We start from the raw sequence: 18,798 nt of genomic DNA on the forward strand, positions 1-18,798 counted from the left end.
AAATTATACAGAAAAAGACCTGGACAATCCAGGTCTTTTTCAACATATATAACTTCAGTTACATCATAAGATAAACTTTTGCTATAAATTCTTTCTTAACTATCTTATACTTCACAATGACCTGATGCATGAGCAGCGCTCTGAAAGCTAGTGCTTCCAAATAAACCTGTTTGAACTATAACCTGGTGTTGTGCGATTTTTAACTTTGTACACACCAGTCCATTACCGGCCTCTCCAAATCTTGATTATCATATACTCCATACTCTTGCATTCCAAGCATGCAAGGTTGCTTGGGCTTGTCTGCGGTCTAATTTGTTCTCTCCTTCAAGTCTCTAGATATTTGATTAGGCTACTTCATCCTGAGCTTAGTAGCATAACCTAGTGTCCACATGTGCAAGGTTACCAGAGCCTGTCCAAGGATCAGGATGGAGGGAGTGATCTACTTTCTCATTCTAATCTTCAGGTTGATCAGTTGACTCCATTCTGAGCTCGCTAGCTATCATGTTGGAGCAGCTTATTACGCCCTGCTCAGTGTTTGCAACTCACATCAGCTCCAGATCAGTCAAACTTGCTTTTGAGAAGCTTAGTGATTGGCCAGTTTTCCCATGGCAGCCTAATCAAATTTTTTTTTGATCATTTCGCCAAGTTGCTGAGGTTGTGAATCACATTTTACAAAGATCTCAGATATCATCCATACGATAATGTTGTTTGTTGGGTTTCTGTATAGTGTACTAGTGTTTTCAAGATGGTGTTAATAAATGATTTCCTGTGAACATTAATCTTGGCTGTCTTGGTCACGTCCCCTGGGTTTGAATGACTTCTTAAGCAGCATTTTTCTGGATTTGTCAATTTTGTTATCATTTAATTGTGCTCAAAACCCAGATACAGCTCAACAGGCCTATTTTAAATAAATTGTAGATAATTATCAGGGGGATGGGGTAGGGTGGAAGATGAAATTCAGCACACTGTAATGAGCTCTCAACCAGCAGCAACTGCTGCTTTGAAACAGTGGAAATTGGAGAAATATACATCTACTATTGTTAAGAGGATTCCTAATCTGTACTACATTTTCAGACATTCTAGCTTCTAGCACTGTGGGCTGTTTTTAGAACTCTGCAAAAGAAGAGATTTTTCTCCCCATGCATTTACTCACCAGCGGCGCCACCACCCTTTTTTATTTTGGGTGGATGGTTTCACTGCTGGGAAGAGAAGTAATTATCAGCATAAATAACATTAGTGGGCACATATAATCATTTATTCCTTCTCGAGCACCATTTTAAACATGTCAAAAGTCTTGTCGGAAGAAAGCAAGGCTTGGAAGAAATAGCCAGTCTGTCAACATTCAGAAAGAGGAACAATAGATTAAATATCAGAAGAATAGTTTTCAGTATCGATAATATTTTATATTTATCCTGTTTGAAAGGAAAGTTGATGCCTTTTGAAGTATTGCATACTATTTGTTTATCAGTGATCAGATATTACAGGAATTCTGATTTTAGAAAATACAGCAGAAATTAGTTGTGTTATTATAGCAAAAATGGGAGCTCAATATTTTAAACATCTTTTGCTTAGCGAGTTCTGAGAAAATTTGTAGTTCAGCTTGAGGTTCTGGATGTCGGTTTGCTGCTGAGCTGGAAGGTTCATTTCCAACGTTTCGTTACCTTACTAGGTAACATCTTTTGCTTCCTTACTGTTCCAGTGAGTAAGCTGTTGGATTTGATACAAGACCTCTATTTTTGAGATTTATTTAGTATTCTGTTACCTCTCAATTTCCTGTCGTTGTCCATAGGATTTTAACCAGCAGGAGTTTTAATGCTGCAATGAGCAGGTACTGTGCATATGTTTTATAATCTCATAATATTTTTCAAAATATTGAGCTAATTATCTACTGGTCCTACTTGTAAAGTCAAGTGATCGTTTTCTGTGTTCCATCATTATGTAGAAATTCTGTGCAGAAGGAGGCTGTCTGTGAGACAGCGACATGAATATTCCAGATGCCAGCCAGTAATGAAGTTATGATTTCTGTACTACTTGTGCTTTCTCTTTTCATTTTGGATTGTTAACTTTGGGATGGAATGGGGACTTTGAATTTTTATTTCTAGATTTATAAATTTTAAAAACTGTACTGGATAGCTTTTGACTCGATGGTCTGATTAATGTACCTTCCTGTGTGAATAACCAAGTGCAGTACTTGGCAAATGAAGGAGTAAAAAGTGTCAGTGTAATTCATTGAGTCTTCTACTTAATTGAATAAACAGGAAATCCATAGAGTTATGCAATAAGCACTGTGACTAATGCTTGAATTAAAACATCATTCTGAGAGGTGATATTCTGGAATTTATTGATATTAATATCCGTGCTTCTCTGGAGTTTCTTCTCACTACTTCTGAGCTCAAAATATTCAGACTTGCATATTCTTCCTCCTCATCACATCCTCACCTTTATTTTGATCATTACTCATTTCACAATCTCTTGAATGTTGACTCATCTTTCCTGGCACCTGGATTAGTACGAAATTCATCCCCACCCTTCCAGCTGACCAACCTTTTAAGTATTTATTTTCAAAATCACAGGCTTCGCCTAATTGCAACTTCCTTATTGACCTTGTCTGCTATTTCCCAACTTGGTTAGGGCCCTCTATTATTAAAAGGCATTGACCTTTTCAAGGCTTCACAATATAAAAGGACATACATTCAAGTATACACAGCTCTTGGGCTTTGAAAAACAATTTTAATATCTGCAGAACAGCCCTTGCTGACCAGATTAGCATTAGGAAAATTTTAGGGCCTTTAATTGTTTTGGGGGAAATAGTGATTTACACTAATTTTTGATGCTACTTATATAATTTTAAGAGAAATGTGCAAATGAGAAGGGGGCAACTCACTTGTAAGTGATGCATTTTTATAGTTGCCTGAAAGATTTTGGAGAGAGGCTGTGTATTTGACAATTTTGAGTGACTATCTTTAAATTATTCTGAATTATTTCACTTCAATTTGTTTGTAAAGAAAGGAGTGTACAACTCATTTTTATCCTTTCTTCACCCTGTCCATCCATCCATCCAAGTAAATACTAAAATTTTAAAACTATTATAATTTCTTCATCACTACCACACATTAATCTTTATCATCTGAAGTATAACCAACTCAGTGTTTTGAGATACTTCCAGCTGTTGACTTTGAGATTTGGCTATGTAAACCTCATTGGCTCCACATTGAGGTAAAATCAGAAGTGTGTTCCATCTCTATGATTTGACTTAGTGGGGGGGGTGACACAGGTAAAATATGAATGTGGTGCTGGAAAAGCACAGCCAGTGAGGCAGCATCCGAAGAGCAAGAGAATCGATGTTTCGGGCATAAGCCCTTCATGATGAAGGGCTTATGCCTGAAATGTTGAATTTTTTTTTCTCTCCTGCTCCTTGGATGCTGCCTGACCAGCTGTGCTTTTCCAGCACCACGCTCTCAATTCTAATCCCTAGCATCTGAAGTCCTCACTTTCTCCACAGGTAAAATGTGGACTTTTTCTCATTTCTTGGGAACCTGCTGTCAACGAAGGCGGACATGGATGACGAAATGCATTACTGCCTTAATGTGCCAACTCTGCCTTTGGTCAACTGAGGAAAAGATTATTTGAAGACCAACATTCCAATTCTGAGACTACAGTTATAATTTACTCTCTGGGCAGCAGTGACCCTATATGCTTCAGAGATTTAGAGAACGTAGAAGAGGCATCTCAAAACAATGTATCAGTACTACTAAGTGCCTTCACAAGATCCTCCAAATTCCGTGCCAAGAAAGGTGATCCAACAGCAGCGTTTTCTCCTAAACAATTGTACCCAGTGTGGAGGCAGTAATCGTTCAAAATCAGCTCTGTTGGACAGGACATGTTCATTTGCCTAACACTAGACTCCTGAAGCAGTTGTTCTGTTTAGAAGTCTGAGTCATGGCAGGAGATCTCCAGGAGCTCAACAAAAATTCTAAGAATATCCTCAAAGTATCCCTGAAGAGTTTAAATATTCTGTTGACTCATGGAAATCCCTGCTTGTAACCGATCAGAATAGAGAAAGCTCTTTCAGGAAGACATTGAACATCTTGAGAGGCTTTGTACAGGACACTTCAAGGGTCTCCTGCCCCTTTTGATACTGCTTGACCTGCTGTGCTTTTTTCCAGCTCCACATTTTACCAACTTTGAATTTCCAACATCTGCAGTCCTCACCATCTCCAAGGCTTTGTGCAGAACAGGCAGAGGCATTGGAGAGGCACAAACTTCTTCTAAATAGCCCATCTACCCAACTCTTGAAGCACATACATGTTGCAAAATCTACAGATCATGTATTGGATTGATAACCATCTCAGAATCTGTCAAATGAGTGTCAGCACTTAAACTCAGTATGTCAAGATTGAGGATAAGGAGTGGCACACCAAGAAAGTGCTAATCTGTATTGCATTTAGAAAGCAGGAGATAGTTATGTGAAAAAGGCTAAATAAACAATCTCCAGATGTCCCAAAGTACTTTGTAGTCTATTAAGTAATGGTTATTGTGTGGGAAAATACAGCAGCCAATTTGCACATTGCATTCTTCCACAAACAGGAATACAGTTATAAGACCATAAAGAAATAGGAGTGGAAGTAAGGCTAGTCGGCCAATCAAGTCCACTCCACCATTCAATCATGGTTGATGGCCATTTCAATGCTGCTTACCCCATATCCCTTAATTCCTTGCGAAATTAAGAATTTATCAATCTCTGCCTTGAAAACATTTAATGTCCCGGTCTCCACTGTGCTCCATGGCAGTGAATTCCACAAGCCCACCACACTCTGGCTGAAGAAATGTCTCCTCTGTTCTAAATTGATCCCCTCTAATTCTAAGGCTGTGCTCACGAGTCTTCGTATCCTCGCCTGACGGAAACAATTTCCCAGTGTCCACCCTTTCTAAGCCATGCATTACCTTATAAGTTTCTATTAGATCTCCCCTCAATATTCTAAACTCTGAATACAAACCTAGGATCCTCAGCCGTTTGTCGTATTTTATGATCAGTACTCTGTTTCTGTGATCAAGGACTGACCAGAAAACTGGCGATAACTCCTCTGCTCTCTCTTGACAGAGTGGCAAGAGATTTTTTTGTTTGCCTATTTGCAGAACAAACAGGGTCTTCATTAAATGTCATATCTGAAAGATGGCATCTACTGTCGTGCTATGTTCCTGGAGTCCGAGCATTCCAATGCAGGTGGAATTGGTGCCAACTGGTTCATGGTTGAAAGGTTAGCCAGTGTTAGCAGGGTGGTGTTGAGGATGGCAATGTTTGATCCCTGATTTGACTGTAGAAGAGGCAAAATTGATTAAGTATTTTTGTTCCTCTTGACAGTTTGAGTTGAAGGTAAGTGATGTGTGAGAATGAGACTGAGTTTGACTTTGTCTTTGTTCCATACAGACAAATGCCTGCAGATGAAGTCCTGAACAGTAACCGTGAGTGAAGAAATTAGGCACTAACCAGACTCTGGAGCCCTTCTTTACAGAGGGCTGTCGGAAAACAAATGAGAGAAAAACTGCACTAAGATTTTTAACATTCCATGTACAGAATATTTATCCTTTTGCTTATAATTAAGTGGTATTTCCTGTCTAAGCAGGAAGGAACCGAGTTAAGTTGATAAATTTAGCTGAAATGTAGTCACATTTGCTTTTTTTTTGTCACTCTTCTTTCCAACTTTCCTTAACCTTGGATCAACTTTTTGTTTGAGGTTCATATTTTATGAGAGACCTAATATTCTTGATAGTATTATATGCGTGATGCATTTTAGCAGTAGCATTGATTTGTGGTATAGCAGGCTCCATCTAAAGAAACAGATTAGATTGTAGTGGCATCAGAATGACGTCAATTTGTTTTATTGCTGCATGCTTTAGTTGGGGGTGCCCCCTGGTGCACTCCGCTTTCCTGTTATGCAATGCTCTGAAGAATACTGAAGACTAACTGATTCTGGCACTGAGTGTCATGGTAGTAATCAGTTTCATCTGTGGCTTTTGACTTAAACATTTCACTGATTCATTCAGCCAAATAGCTCTACAGTATAATGTGTTAAAATACCACTTGTGTATTGTGTTGTATTAAAGAGTGGGGGATGGAATGAGAGGGTTACAATTCTGTTCATAAAATGATTGTCTTGATAAGTAAATCTTCTTAGATTCATGAATTTTTGTCTGAGCTAGACATAAGCTTTGAGTGAGAAAGAGTGTTCATTGTGTTTGAGCACTTGACCTGGCAAGTTGAAGTGTATGTGTTGGACAAGAACAGCATTAGACTTTGAGTCTTAATACATCCAGTGTTGAATGCAATATGTTGAAGACACGGTCTTTTCTTTACAATTTAAGTCTGAACCCTCAGGTGGAAGACTGGCATTGCCTTAAAATTAAAAAAAAATGGCTGCCCAGTTGCCGATAGTGTGAATTCAATCTTAAATGCATCTTAGTTTGATTCAAATTTGATTGTTACACCAAGCAGAATTGATCAATACAACCAATAGCTGCCCTCCCCATTTTTCTGCTATATTATGGTGTTAAAACCTGCTACTTTAAGCTTCTTTGTGCACACAGTTGTTGGCTAGCTAAATGGCCAAACAGCTGAAATAGTTTCAGTATCACAATTTAAAGCTAAATGTGTTATAAATACAAAAGTTTTTTGTGATTGACAGTAGAATCTCTACAGTGTAGAAGCAGGCTATTTGACCCATCAAGTCCACACTGACCCTCTGAACAGTATTCCACCCAGACCTACTCTCCTGCCTTATCCCTGTAACCCTGTATTTCCCATGGCTAATCCACTTAGCCTGCATATCCCTGGACACTCAGGGTAATTTATCATAACCAATCCATCTAACACAAGCATCTTTGGACTGTGGGAGAAACCAGAGCACCCAGCGGAAATCCACGCAGAGATGGGGAGAATGTGCAAACTTCACACAGTCAGCTGAGGATGGAATTGAACCCGGGTTGCTGGTGCTGTGAGGTGGTAGTGCAAACCACTGAGCCACGATGCTACCCCAGGTGGTGAGCAATTTCGCAGACCTAGGCAGATGCTGTACACTATTATTGTGAGCAATAGTAATGAGCCATTTAACGTGAACAGTTTTGCGCACTATTCTATTGTACTTGAGAACTGGAGTATAGTACAACAAGAATGTACTCTTCCACAAAGAAAGTGGACAGTTAACAATTCTCACATCTTGCCTCACCATTGCCTGTTTTCATATTATGGATGGTTTTGCTCACAGACTCTTATAGGCAACACTTTTGGAATTGTGGGTGCCTGTCCATAATCTCTCAAAATGCAACCCCATAAGGCAAGTTAGAAATCTAAAAACAAAAGAAGAAAAGGCTAAAGAATGGAACTTGACACTTAAAACGTTGACCTCTTTTTTTTTTCACAGGTGCTGTCTGAGTTCCTAGGCATTTGCAGAAAATTTCTACTGTTGATTACAGTGCTCTGAATTAATTATTTGTCTGTAGTGCATTTTTTTAAAAAACTTGTTTAGGTTACAACAAATGGTAAAAAGTTGGTAAAGCAATATTCAAGTATTCCTTTTGTCTTCTATTTCTTACTCATTCCTTGTTCCCTAGGCTTACAAATTACTTTATATCCTGATACAAATGCCCTAGTGTACAGAGCCATTGCTGTCGCTGCAGTGAGACCTGGATTGAGTATCCGTGACAGGAGAGCACTAGAGAAATTCCACCAGCAACGCTTTTGTCACATTCTCCACATTGAATATTCGAACTTTCAACCAAGTGTTAGCACTCTAGCCATTCCTGCAAGTATTCAGGTAAATCTTTTAAAAATACACTCATGAGATGTTATTGCCAAATTCAGTCCCTAGTTGATCTTGAGAAGGTGGTGGTGGGATGTCTTCTTGAACCACTGCTGTTCATTTTGTGTGGTTAGATCTGCATGTCACTTGAGAGAGAGTTCCCAAATTTTGACCCAGTGACACTGAAGGAATGACATTATATTTCCCAGTCATGATAGTGAGTGGCTTGGAGGTAAACTTGCAACCGGTAATGTTTTCATGTATTTTCTGCCCTTGACAACCTAGATTGTAGTGGTTATTGGTTTGGAAAGTGCTGTGTATGTAGGTTTGATGAATTTTTGCCATGCTAGGTCCTTTACAATTCCTCTTGTGAGTGAATGTTTGTGCTGTGTGCCAAGCCAGTGGGCAAAGTCTGAAGTCTTCACTTGACGAAGGAGCAGCGCTGTGAAAACATTTGATTTCAAATAAACTTGTTGGATTATAACGCTGTGTTATGTGACTTCCTGACTCTGTTCACACCAGTCTAACACCAGCACCTCCACATCATGGCAGTCCAGTGGATTGCATTGTCCTGGATGGTGTCAAGCTTTGAGTGTTTTTGGGGCTGCACTCATCCAGGCAAATGACTTTTCCATCACACTTCAGACTTGCACCTTGTAAATGATGGACAGACTTCAGGGAATCAGGAAATCCGTTACCTGCTTCAGGATTCCTACCTCTGACTTGCTGTTGTAGCCACACTATTTATGTTACGAACCTTGGTCAGTTTTTGAGTTGATTATGGGGAATTCAGTGGTGCCATTGAATGGCAAGGGCTCATGGTTAGGTTTTCTTGTGGCAGATGGTAATTTCCTGGTACTTATGTGGTGCAAATGTTTGCCACTTGTCAACCCAGGCCTGGATATTTGTATAAATGAAGAAGGGTTACACCAGAAACATCGACTTCAACACCACCTGATGTTGTCTGGCTTGCTGTGTTTTTCCAGCCTCCTGCCTGTCTACTCTTGTATAAATGATGCATTTTCACATGGACTGTTTAAGAATCTGATGAATTGCACAATATTCAGCACCATTCACAATCATCCATGATCATCCTCACTTCTAACCTTACGATGGAAGGTGGTCATTGGTGAAGCATCTAAAGATGGTTCGGGCCAAGAACTCTCCTCTACGGAACCCCTGCAGAGATGTCCTGCAAAAACAACTGGATACTGTGTCCAGATGGCTGAAGAGCACCTTTCCCATGTCCTGTTTTGTGAACTCTCAAAAGACTAGGATTTCAGGAGAGGACAAACAGTACATGACAAAGACTCTCTGATGTTCTCTTGATGGTCAACAGAATTTGTCAACGAACTGTGAGAAGCTTGCTCCTAGTTGTTCAGATTGACAATCTTTTCATCACGTGTCATCACATTTTCAGTCCAAATGCCTTAGAGGCAGGAAAGGAAGTGGTTCCTGTAGTCTGGATCTCACTCATGGGATATCCTGCCCTCCCTATCCAAAAATTGGCAAGATGAGAATTGGTTCAGTCATGTGAAGATTTACAGGAGGAACTTGTAACATAAGTAGGTTCTATTCCAATCAAGAACAAGCCAGTGACATTTCCAACTTTTCTCAGTTCTGATGAATATCATTAAACAGAAAGTTAACTCTGTTTCTGTTTCTACCGATGCTGCCATGTCTGCTCAGTGTATCCAGCATTTTATTATTTTTATTTCTGGTTTCCATTGTCTACAATATTCTGCTTTTCAAGTAAACTGGACTTAAATGTAACCCATTATTCTCCTTTTTACAGAGAGCCTTAGACAGCATTTTCACAGTACTTGTTTAAACATTTTAATGTCAAAAAATTAAATAGTATTTCACTTAAGCCAATATCCTTTAAAGTGCCAAGATACTTTTGGCATGGTTCTCTTAATTATTTTAATTGCTTCCAGCTTTATCACTAATTAGTGACAATCCATATTTCACATCAACTCAAAATATACTCTCCAGACACAAACTTTAGTTTGGATGGACTTGCACAGCACTCAGTGCATGTGTGTATGCACTTCCATTTCAGTTTTGTGAACATTTGGTCACACATTTATGTTGCTACTTAATAAAATTCTGGAATGTCCTTCCTAACATAACTGTTGTACCTATAATCCTAAACCAAGTAGACTGCAACTCACCAACCCCTTCTCAAGGGCAATTATAGATATACAATAAATGCTGGTACAGCCAGCTGATGCCCATATCCCAATAATGAATTTTTAAAATGCAGAGGTTTAAGTGTTACAGGACTGAATAGCGGGATTTTATTTCCATGTAAAATATTGCTGGTGCTGGAAATCTGATACAAAAGAAAATGTTGGAAAATGTTTTTTTTTCCTCTATAGACACTTGAACCAGAACCGAGTTAATATTTTCAAATTGGTGAATGTCAGAACTGGAAAAAGCGAGAGAAGTGCCAATGCAAAAACAGTGAAAGGAATGAGGTTAGAAATATCAAAAGAAAAGGTCTGCAGTCTGGAAGGCTTTGGTTATCACAATTGCCTTTCTTCTTTCTATCTATTGTAATTGTGAACACTTCCGGTAAATTGCTGATTAATCTTATGCACACTAAGGATAATAAGCCCAGTATCTCTTCCGTCTCACCACATAACTGAAATCCCTCATCATTGAGTCATTGTGGTAAATGTTAACTGCATCCTCTTCAAAATCTTGACATCCATCCTGACATGTGGTGGCCTGAGCTATATTGTACTTGAACTGATATCTCACCAGTGGTGGGTTTTGGGCACTTGTTTTCCCTCACTGCACTAATTAGGTGATTGAAAAATTTCTTTTTATCTGATTTCACATGCAGTCAAGGATTTCTAACTATCACCCATTCCATTTATGAGTGTGAGTTGTGTTTCCTTGTGAAGAAGTAGCCTATATAGGCTGCAGGCAATCAGTTGTGATGCTGTTCAATAAGCTTACATTTTCAGGTTGCCAGAAACGTAAATAATCAGTTTCAAGTTAGGAGCAATATATCAAACAAAGTGCTTTTGTTTCATTTGGCTTTGAAGGTATTGCTTACTATGTTAATACTTCTATCTATAAAAGATGGTAGAAAGCAAAAATTATAACATTTAAAATTGGATCGGTTAGCAATAAGGAACTATATAGGCAAAAGGGCAAGCAGATAGCTTCAATTTAAATCCTGTGAATCTGATTGTAACTTCTTTGATTCCAACTATCCTTCATGCTCGATTTAGTCTCCTGTAATTTTCTTGCTTTGAGTAAAGCACAATATTCAAAGTTTGTGAGAAGATTTGTAGCTCGGGTGCTTGTTGCTGTGGTTCTGTTCGCCGAGCTGGAAGTTTTTGTTGCAAACGTTTCGTCCCCTGGCTGGGCGACATCATCAGTGCTTGGGAGCCTCCTGCGAAGCGCTTCTTTGATGTTTCCTCCGGTGTTTATAGTGGTCTGTCCCTGCCGCTTCCGGTTGTCAGTTTCAGCGAATTCATGTTGCTTGTTGTCTGCGTGTGTGTTCGACTGGGACAACACTACTATCATAGGGCAAGCCAGACAGAGAACAGCCAGGGAATTCCTAGAGGCATGGCATTCATCCACAAACTCCATCAACAAACACATCGACCTGGACCCAATATACCAACCACTACAGCGGACAGCTGAAACTGACAACCAGAGGCGGCAGGGACAGACCACTATAAACACGGAGGAAACATCAAAGAAGCGCTTCGCAGGAGGCTCCCAAGCACTGATGATGTCGCCTAGCCAGGGGACGAAACGTTTGCAACAAAAACTTCCAGCTCGGCGAACAGAACCACAACAAAGCACAATATTTTTATCACTGAATTGAATTTAAAATTGACAGAAGAAATTTAGTAATACATTCAGGCCATTGACCAGGCACTAACTTAAGTCGTAATTTGAAAAACTGAACCATCTCTATACGTTTTCCCAGTTGGCTAATATTGGTGTGTACTGTAAATGTTTCTAAAAACTTCATTGTATGTAATGATTTGGTCACTCCCAAGTGGAATCTTGCATGGATATCACATAATTTCAGTTTGGTTGCTCAGTTGACCAGAAATAAATTGGAAGTAACTGATATGGTAGACAAAAGATTTCTAATATCAAAGTAGTTTCGAACCTTTTAAGTGTTTAATACCAACTTGGTTTTCTTGGCAAATTTGTTAAAGACATAAATCTAACCTTAGGAAAAAGTGATAGCTGAGCAATAGTTTTGGGTCAGCGATTGCAATTTCTCCATTATTTCTTTCCCTGTGATCAGTGCAATAGATTTACTTTCATTCTTGAGGCAAGAAAATTATTTGCAGAATGAGCTATCTTTCTCATTTCCGATCCCAAATGTCTCATTCTTGTTGTTGAGTGAATATTGCTGCATTTGAAAATTCTACTACAGGCAGCTTTTGTAACTTTCCTTCCAAGTTTCCCAGAAAAAGTTTCCAAGAGATTTTGAAAAAGCCCTTTGAGAAATTTTGTATGAGCTATGATTTCACTCCTGTTTTACATTATGATGCTGTTTCTATGAACTCCTCAAGTGATCGAGTATTTTAAATTTAAAAATAGTTTAAATTTACAGTTTGGTGATTTTTTTTGTTATAGGTTTCCATTTAAGTTCTTCATTTCAGTTTTTCCCCCATTTTCCTCTTCCCTAGTCTTTCTAGGGATGCACGGCCAGCATCTATAATCGATTTTCATTGACCCCGAGAAGGTGATGTTTCTTATATCATGATACAACCAAGTAGCTTTCTGTTCCACTTCAAAGGCCAGTGAAAAGTCAACCTTGTTGATGTGAGGACTGAAGTCAGGATAGGCCAGGATAGAGTTTTCTTTTCCTCATCGACACAAACGAACCAGTTGGTCGTGTTATGACAAACTTCATGGTCACTTTTGCTGAACCCACTATGTTGTTTCCACATTTTAAAAAAATCTTAACTCAGTTTCTGCTGTGATGGTGTATGAGTTCATGTACTCTGGGCTTAGTGGAGTCCTATAGTCTACTAATCCAGTCCCATCACTCTATTCTGTCGACTTCTCAAAGCACGCTTTTGAGAGGAGCTGTAGCCTCATTATATTTTCAGGAGAAAGAGCATTAAAATTTAGCATCTGAAGGAAAATAGTTTGGGAGGAATCTGGAAGCATTGACAGCAGAAGAACGCAATGTTATATGACTTACTGCCATCAAAGTGAGAATTAAAGCACCTTCATAACTCGACTCAAAAGAGTTGGCTGAACAGTTATCTACATACATTGTAAATGCATCTGGTATATATTGGCTCAGTCATCTTAAATTCCAAACACCCCTGAATCTGTTTTGTTTTGCTGTTTTCCTACCTATATGCTGGTGTTGATTTTCTTGTTCACAACGTCAGTAATATCTTCAGTAAAACAACAGTATGTTATGAAACTCTCTGCTGTGTTGCCACTGAAGTACAGGATCTTCAGGTTTTCTATGTGACTATATTTCAGAAATTTTGGAATAATGCTGGTTTCAATTCCTAAAGTATAATGTGAGATAATCCTTGTCCTAATGAACCAATAGATAGGTACTCAACATGTTAGATACAAGCGTATGGCAGACGATTATAGCATACCAAAGGTTTAGTTATGGATTTCAAGACTGGAGACATCCAGTCTGAGGATAACCACTTAAAAAAAAAATGAATGTTGATCTTTTTGGTTGATTGAAAACTAGCTTGATAGGAACTTAACCTTTTGAACTATCCCATACAGCTGTGATTAAGAAGATCCAGATCCCAGGTGTGATGCCCAGTTTCTACTGACTTCAGCCACCTGTCTGAGACAACCATGATTGAAAGATGTAAAGTAACCAGACTTTTTGTATCTGAATATTAACGGTGTTGTTTCCTACTGGACAATACTTGTGTCAGTTTGGGTGCCATGATGTGGAGGACCTGCTATTGGACTGGGGTGGACAAAGTTTAAAAATCACACAACACCAGGTTATAGTTCAACAGGTTTATTTGTAAGCACTAGCTTTCGGAGCACTGCTTCTTCATTGCTCCTAGCTGTGGAGTAGGACCATAGGACTCAGAATTTACCGCAAAAGATCACAGTGTCATGCACCTGCAATTATATATTGAACAAACCTAGATTGCCGTTAAGTCTTTCATCTTTTAGAATGGGTTGCAGGTTTCGGTTCATTAATATGTAAATCCCAGAACTTCTTTTAAGTCAAATTCACGAGATAGCTTAAGGTTTTAGAACAAAAAGGTGACATCTCAGCTCAGATGCATTGTCTGAGCTGAGATGTCACCATTTTTTGTATATAAAACCTTAAGTTATCTTGCTAATTAGATTTAAAAGAAGTTCCGGGATTTACATACTAATGAACCGAAACCTGCAACCCATTCTAAAAGATGAAAGACTTAACGGCAATCTAGGTTTGTTCAATACATCATTTCAGGTGCATGACATTGTCATCTTTTGCGATTAAATTGTGAGTCTTATGGTCCTGTTCCACAGCTACCTGATGAAGGAGCAGCGCTCCAAAAGCTAGTGTTTACAAATAAACCTGTTGGACTATAACCTGGTATTGTGATTTTCATATCGGGTGAACAAGGACTTGGCTCTGATTAGCAAGATTCAGCTAACTTCATAATATTCGCCATCTTGTTTATGCATGAAAAATCAGTTACACACGTGATACTCAAATAGCAACTAACTTGTATTTAGTGCTATTAGATAAGTAAAAGTTTTGTATCATGAACTTTTTTGAAGCACACCGAAACCACTCAATACATCACTCTATGCCTGTTCAAGAGAGCAATTGACTTGGTACTTTCCCGGTCCTTTAGCAAAATAGAAACACCTTTCTAATCCTCTCAATTTAAAATCAATAACAATTTATTCTTTCTGTACTATTTCCACCAGCACGTTATGTAGTCTAACATGTAAACATTCATCTTTTGCCTTTTTCTTTATTTCACAATGAACTTTTAAATGATTCCCTCTACTTAGCAATGCAAATCAGTGGAAATAGTTTTTCCTGTACTTTATCAAATCTCCTCATAATTTTCAATCAGCTCTGTAAAGTCTTTTAACCTTGCCTGGAATCATGAAAAAGAGCTGTCTTTTTTTCTACTTTCTCTTCATAGCTAAAGTCTTTCATGACTGAACTTCCAAATAAGTTGTCGTCTTCTCCATGGCCTTGACACCTTTTGCAATTGCTGCCTCATTATTTATCATCAGTGACTGTGTCATAGCTTGAGTGGCATACCAGATCATATGCTATGTTTACCCTCTATTAAGACAATGGAGTGAATGAAGTCAAATAGTCGATATGAAGACTTTACAATAAGAAAAGAAAACATGGAATTTGAAGGTGATATAAGAATCTGTAATTTATTTTCTTCTTCATTTCAACTGTAGTTAAACTAGTGGTTTAAATTATTTGACTTGGCAAGAAACTTTTAAAGCTTGATGAATTGCATTGCCCAAAAGTCTTTTTAAATACTGTAATTGAGAATTACACTACTCAAACTCACTTAGGAAATTAATCATTTTATATTTAATTAAAATGAAATTAATAACTTCATCTGTTTTTATCGCCTGTCTGTGGAAGAGAACACCACAGTCCTTTTATAATACATACATATGTAAGAAATATAAACTGGCGTGAAGAAAATGACTGCAGTGCTGCATGGTGCTGACTGACTCTCGTAAGGTGAAATGTTGATCAAGCAGACTGCTTTTATCCTTTTTAATGGTGTTGAGCTTCCTTTTTGTTTTTCAGCAGTGCCTGTGCATGCGAGTGGACAGTATTCCAATATATTCTTGACATGTACCATGGTAAATGCTTGAGTGTTTGGGTGGATCAGCTTTTCCACCACCTGCCAGGCAGAAGTAAAGAATATGTTGGAATGAACACTTCTGAATTATTTACTGTGGACTAGCTTTGGTGAAGTCTGTCAAATTCACTTTGAGGTTGCCACTGTTTTTTCTACATCAGAATTTTTTAGTGCCAGTCGCTTTTCTGTAAAGAATCTTCATGGCATTGTTGTCACTTGCAGACTTGACTTCAGGAGTATTTATACAAAGTAAAGCTCTCTCTGCACATGGCTATGAGGACATAATCAGAAACTTACCTCCGATAGGACAGACAATAGCTGTAAGTCCTCTTTCTGTTCATGATAAGCATCTACGTGTCAAATTATTGTGTTGACATTATTTTTAAATACATTATTTGGGCCATCAACCAAGGCAGAAAATGAACTTGTTTGAATTGATTTTGCACGGTATGAATGAGGCTTGAGATTATACTTTGCTGTTCATTTGAAATCTGTGTTTGAATTCTCCCTGCATCTGCCAGTGGCCTGCTGGGGCCTTTTACTTAACTCTTTTGCTGCAAATTGAGGAAAGCACCTTTCTGGGCATGAATCTGAATACGTGATACAGCTGCTTAATGAGGTACTGTTGTTCCGTGGTGAGCACTTAAGAGTAATGTTTCCCATCTCTGCTCGAAATGCCTTGAATTTTGAGAGCATAGATAGATAGAGGAACAGAAAAAGATCAGATGCTTAAATATGAGAAATTGCTACCTGTATAATTGATAAGTGAGGTTTTGAATTATCTGATAATCTTGACTGTTCACTATTGATGAGTTGGAGCCATGGTTTTTCCAATTGGTAACTTATTGCATAGCAGAAGGTAGTGAAATGTCCTTACATCATCCCAGTCTGAGAAATAACTTTCTAACTTGCTTTGCATTTCTTTTAGAGGTCTGCAGGAGGATTGGAATTTTTTTTTGACGTGGGTAAACTATATTGATTTATACATGTCAACTTTGTGACACACTCTTCTTTTCCCCTCACATGTTGTCAATACCACTTTCAACTACTTCAAAGCATTGAATAATGCAAATGCTGGGTGATTTTTGGTGGCAATTCCCACCTAGAACATAGATTGATATTCAGTCCCTTTACAGCAGCAGGAATTAAGCGTCTGGATTACTGAGGAAGGGTGTGGATTTTGAGGCTGTGCTTTTTTTTGAGGACCTGAGTAAACAAACAGTGCCTGTACATTGCTGACCACCTGAATCATTGACATTTGCTATTTATCCTGATTTAGCTTGCTGTTTGTTGAGATTCCATCAAGCTGTTTATGAATCCTTCCGCTGTTGTGGTTTGAAAATGGAAAAGCCAGCTAGTTTTATTTCAATATTTTGCACTCACTATCTTGATGCTGTTACAGGGATATGTCAATACAGGGCTGTGTGGAATGCTCTGCCCCAGAGGGCAGTGGAGGCCCAGTCTCTGGATTCATTTAAGAAAGAGTTGGATAGAGCTCTCAAGGATAGTGGGATCAAGGGTTATGCAGATAAGGCAGGAACAGGATACTGATTAAGGATGATCAGCCATGATCATATTGAATGGTGGTGCAAGCTCGAAGGGCAGAATGGCCTACTCCTGCACCTATTGTCTATTGTCTTTTGCAAATGTATTCCAAGTTAGGTGTATCGATGTAAAGGGATGGTTGCAAATTAGAATTGGACAGTGAGGCTCGCCTGCCTTTTGTCTCCTGGAATTGCAACCAAAGGCTCACATATAAACTGAAACAAATGTGAGCAAATGAAGTTGGGGGTTTGGTTACTTTAAACTTCTGTGTGCTATTTATCTATTTGACAGGGTATGATCATAGCATTGTCATGCCCTGAGCTGGATTGCCCACAGCTTTTGATTTGTTGTCCCAAAAGGGAACAGGAAAGTCCTAATCACAACATGATTTCAGCTTCTATTTCCTAATGTTAATTTTTGGGAGGGATGAGGGAGGAGACAATAAGCTGTTTATAAATCTTTCCAAGGAGCTACCATTTGCTTTTCCTAAATTAGCCATTAATCTGACAAGGATTCTAATGGATAGGTGCAAGCCAAAATATTAACCATCTCTTTGGGATGTTGACAAATTTGTTTTTATTTGAGACCTCCAGCATTCATTTTTTCAAATACATATCTCTGCTTGTTTTAATTGTTAGAAGGCTGAAAGCAAGGCAGGTACTTGATAGTGACCTTTGACTTATTATTGGGTGGGAATATGTGTTGACAAAGCAGTGTTCTCGGTATCCTGATCTCTTGTTCTCCTTCCTATAATGATGAGATTGATACAGCTTTGCAAGCCCATTATAGCTACAGCAGCTACCATACATTCTGAGAGACTACTGGCACTCTGGAGAATTCTAGCAGCAACTAAATAGAATGCATCTTGAAAGATTGTCTCTGATATTCTCACATCTACTGGAAATGTGCAGTGGTACCTTGGATTAATGTCGTCTCTTGTGTCTCTTCCTTTAATAAATTTTTAGGAGCATTCATATAATTTATTAATCATCAAAACTACTGAAGTCTTTGTTAATATGATCTTAATAGAAGTTTGATAATAAGTTTGCAGTTCAGACCGATCTGGTGATGTAATTTAGAAAGATAGATTGGGTTGCATTTTTCTAGGTGAATATAAGTTACTTTAGTTCTGGTGCTGTGTGGTGTAAACATTGAAATATAATTTTTCTGGCAGCGTTGTCAGCTAAAAGCACTTCTGCATGTTGTGAAAGTTATTTATTGAAGCACTTCAACTCTCAATGGTTTCTCAGCAGTTTTAATTTTCTCTTCCAATGCGGTAATTCTCTTGAACTGCCTGCTAAGGTTTGATCCCTGTATTCAGCAGTTTGGTGAGATGTATCTGCTGCCTAACATTGGCTGCTGTCTTTCTTTGCAGTATGAAGTATTGATTAGCCATGTTAAATTGGATAGCATGTCTGCTTGCTGCAGCTCCTCCCTTCTGATAGAGTACATATCCTTAATCTTCTATGTATATTCAGTACTAAATTATGCATTGCTGGGTATATTGAACTCTTTAGGACATTTCTTGAACTTGATGACTCAATTTCTTCCAGTATTTCTCACCCCAGATAACTCTGTACCATCAAGGTAATTTTATAGCCACATGCTCCTGTAGTTGCATAAACAGT

The 18,798-nt window shown here is 38.5% G+C and overlaps 1 protein-coding gene across 5 annotated transcripts in view; it reads left to right on the forward strand.

The window, feature by feature from the left end:
* The first annotated feature begins 7,553 nt into the window (after positions 1-7,553).
* raph1a (Ras association (RalGDS/AF-6) and pleckstrin homology domains 1a) overlaps positions 7,554-18,798 on the forward strand; it is a 176,300-nt gene continuing 165,055 nt past the window's right edge. For 3 of the 5 annotated variants that reach the window (XM_043693154.1, XM_043693155.1, XM_043693159.1), the window contains exon 1: positions 7,609-7,811. The gene's annotated coding sequence lies outside the window, so the exon portion shown is untranslated. Of the gene's footprint in view, positions 7,812-18,798 lie in introns of all 5 variants that reach the window. The other 2 variants (XM_043693158.1, XM_043693156.1) reach the window with 2 other exon arrangements.

Source organism: Chiloscyllium plagiosum, chromosome 7, assembly GCF_004010195.1.
Source record: "Chiloscyllium plagiosum isolate BGI_BamShark_2017 chromosome 7, ASM401019v2, whole genome shotgun sequence".
NCBI classification, from domain to species: domain Eukaryota; kingdom Metazoa; phylum Chordata; class Chondrichthyes; order Orectolobiformes; family Hemiscylliidae; genus Chiloscyllium; species Chiloscyllium plagiosum.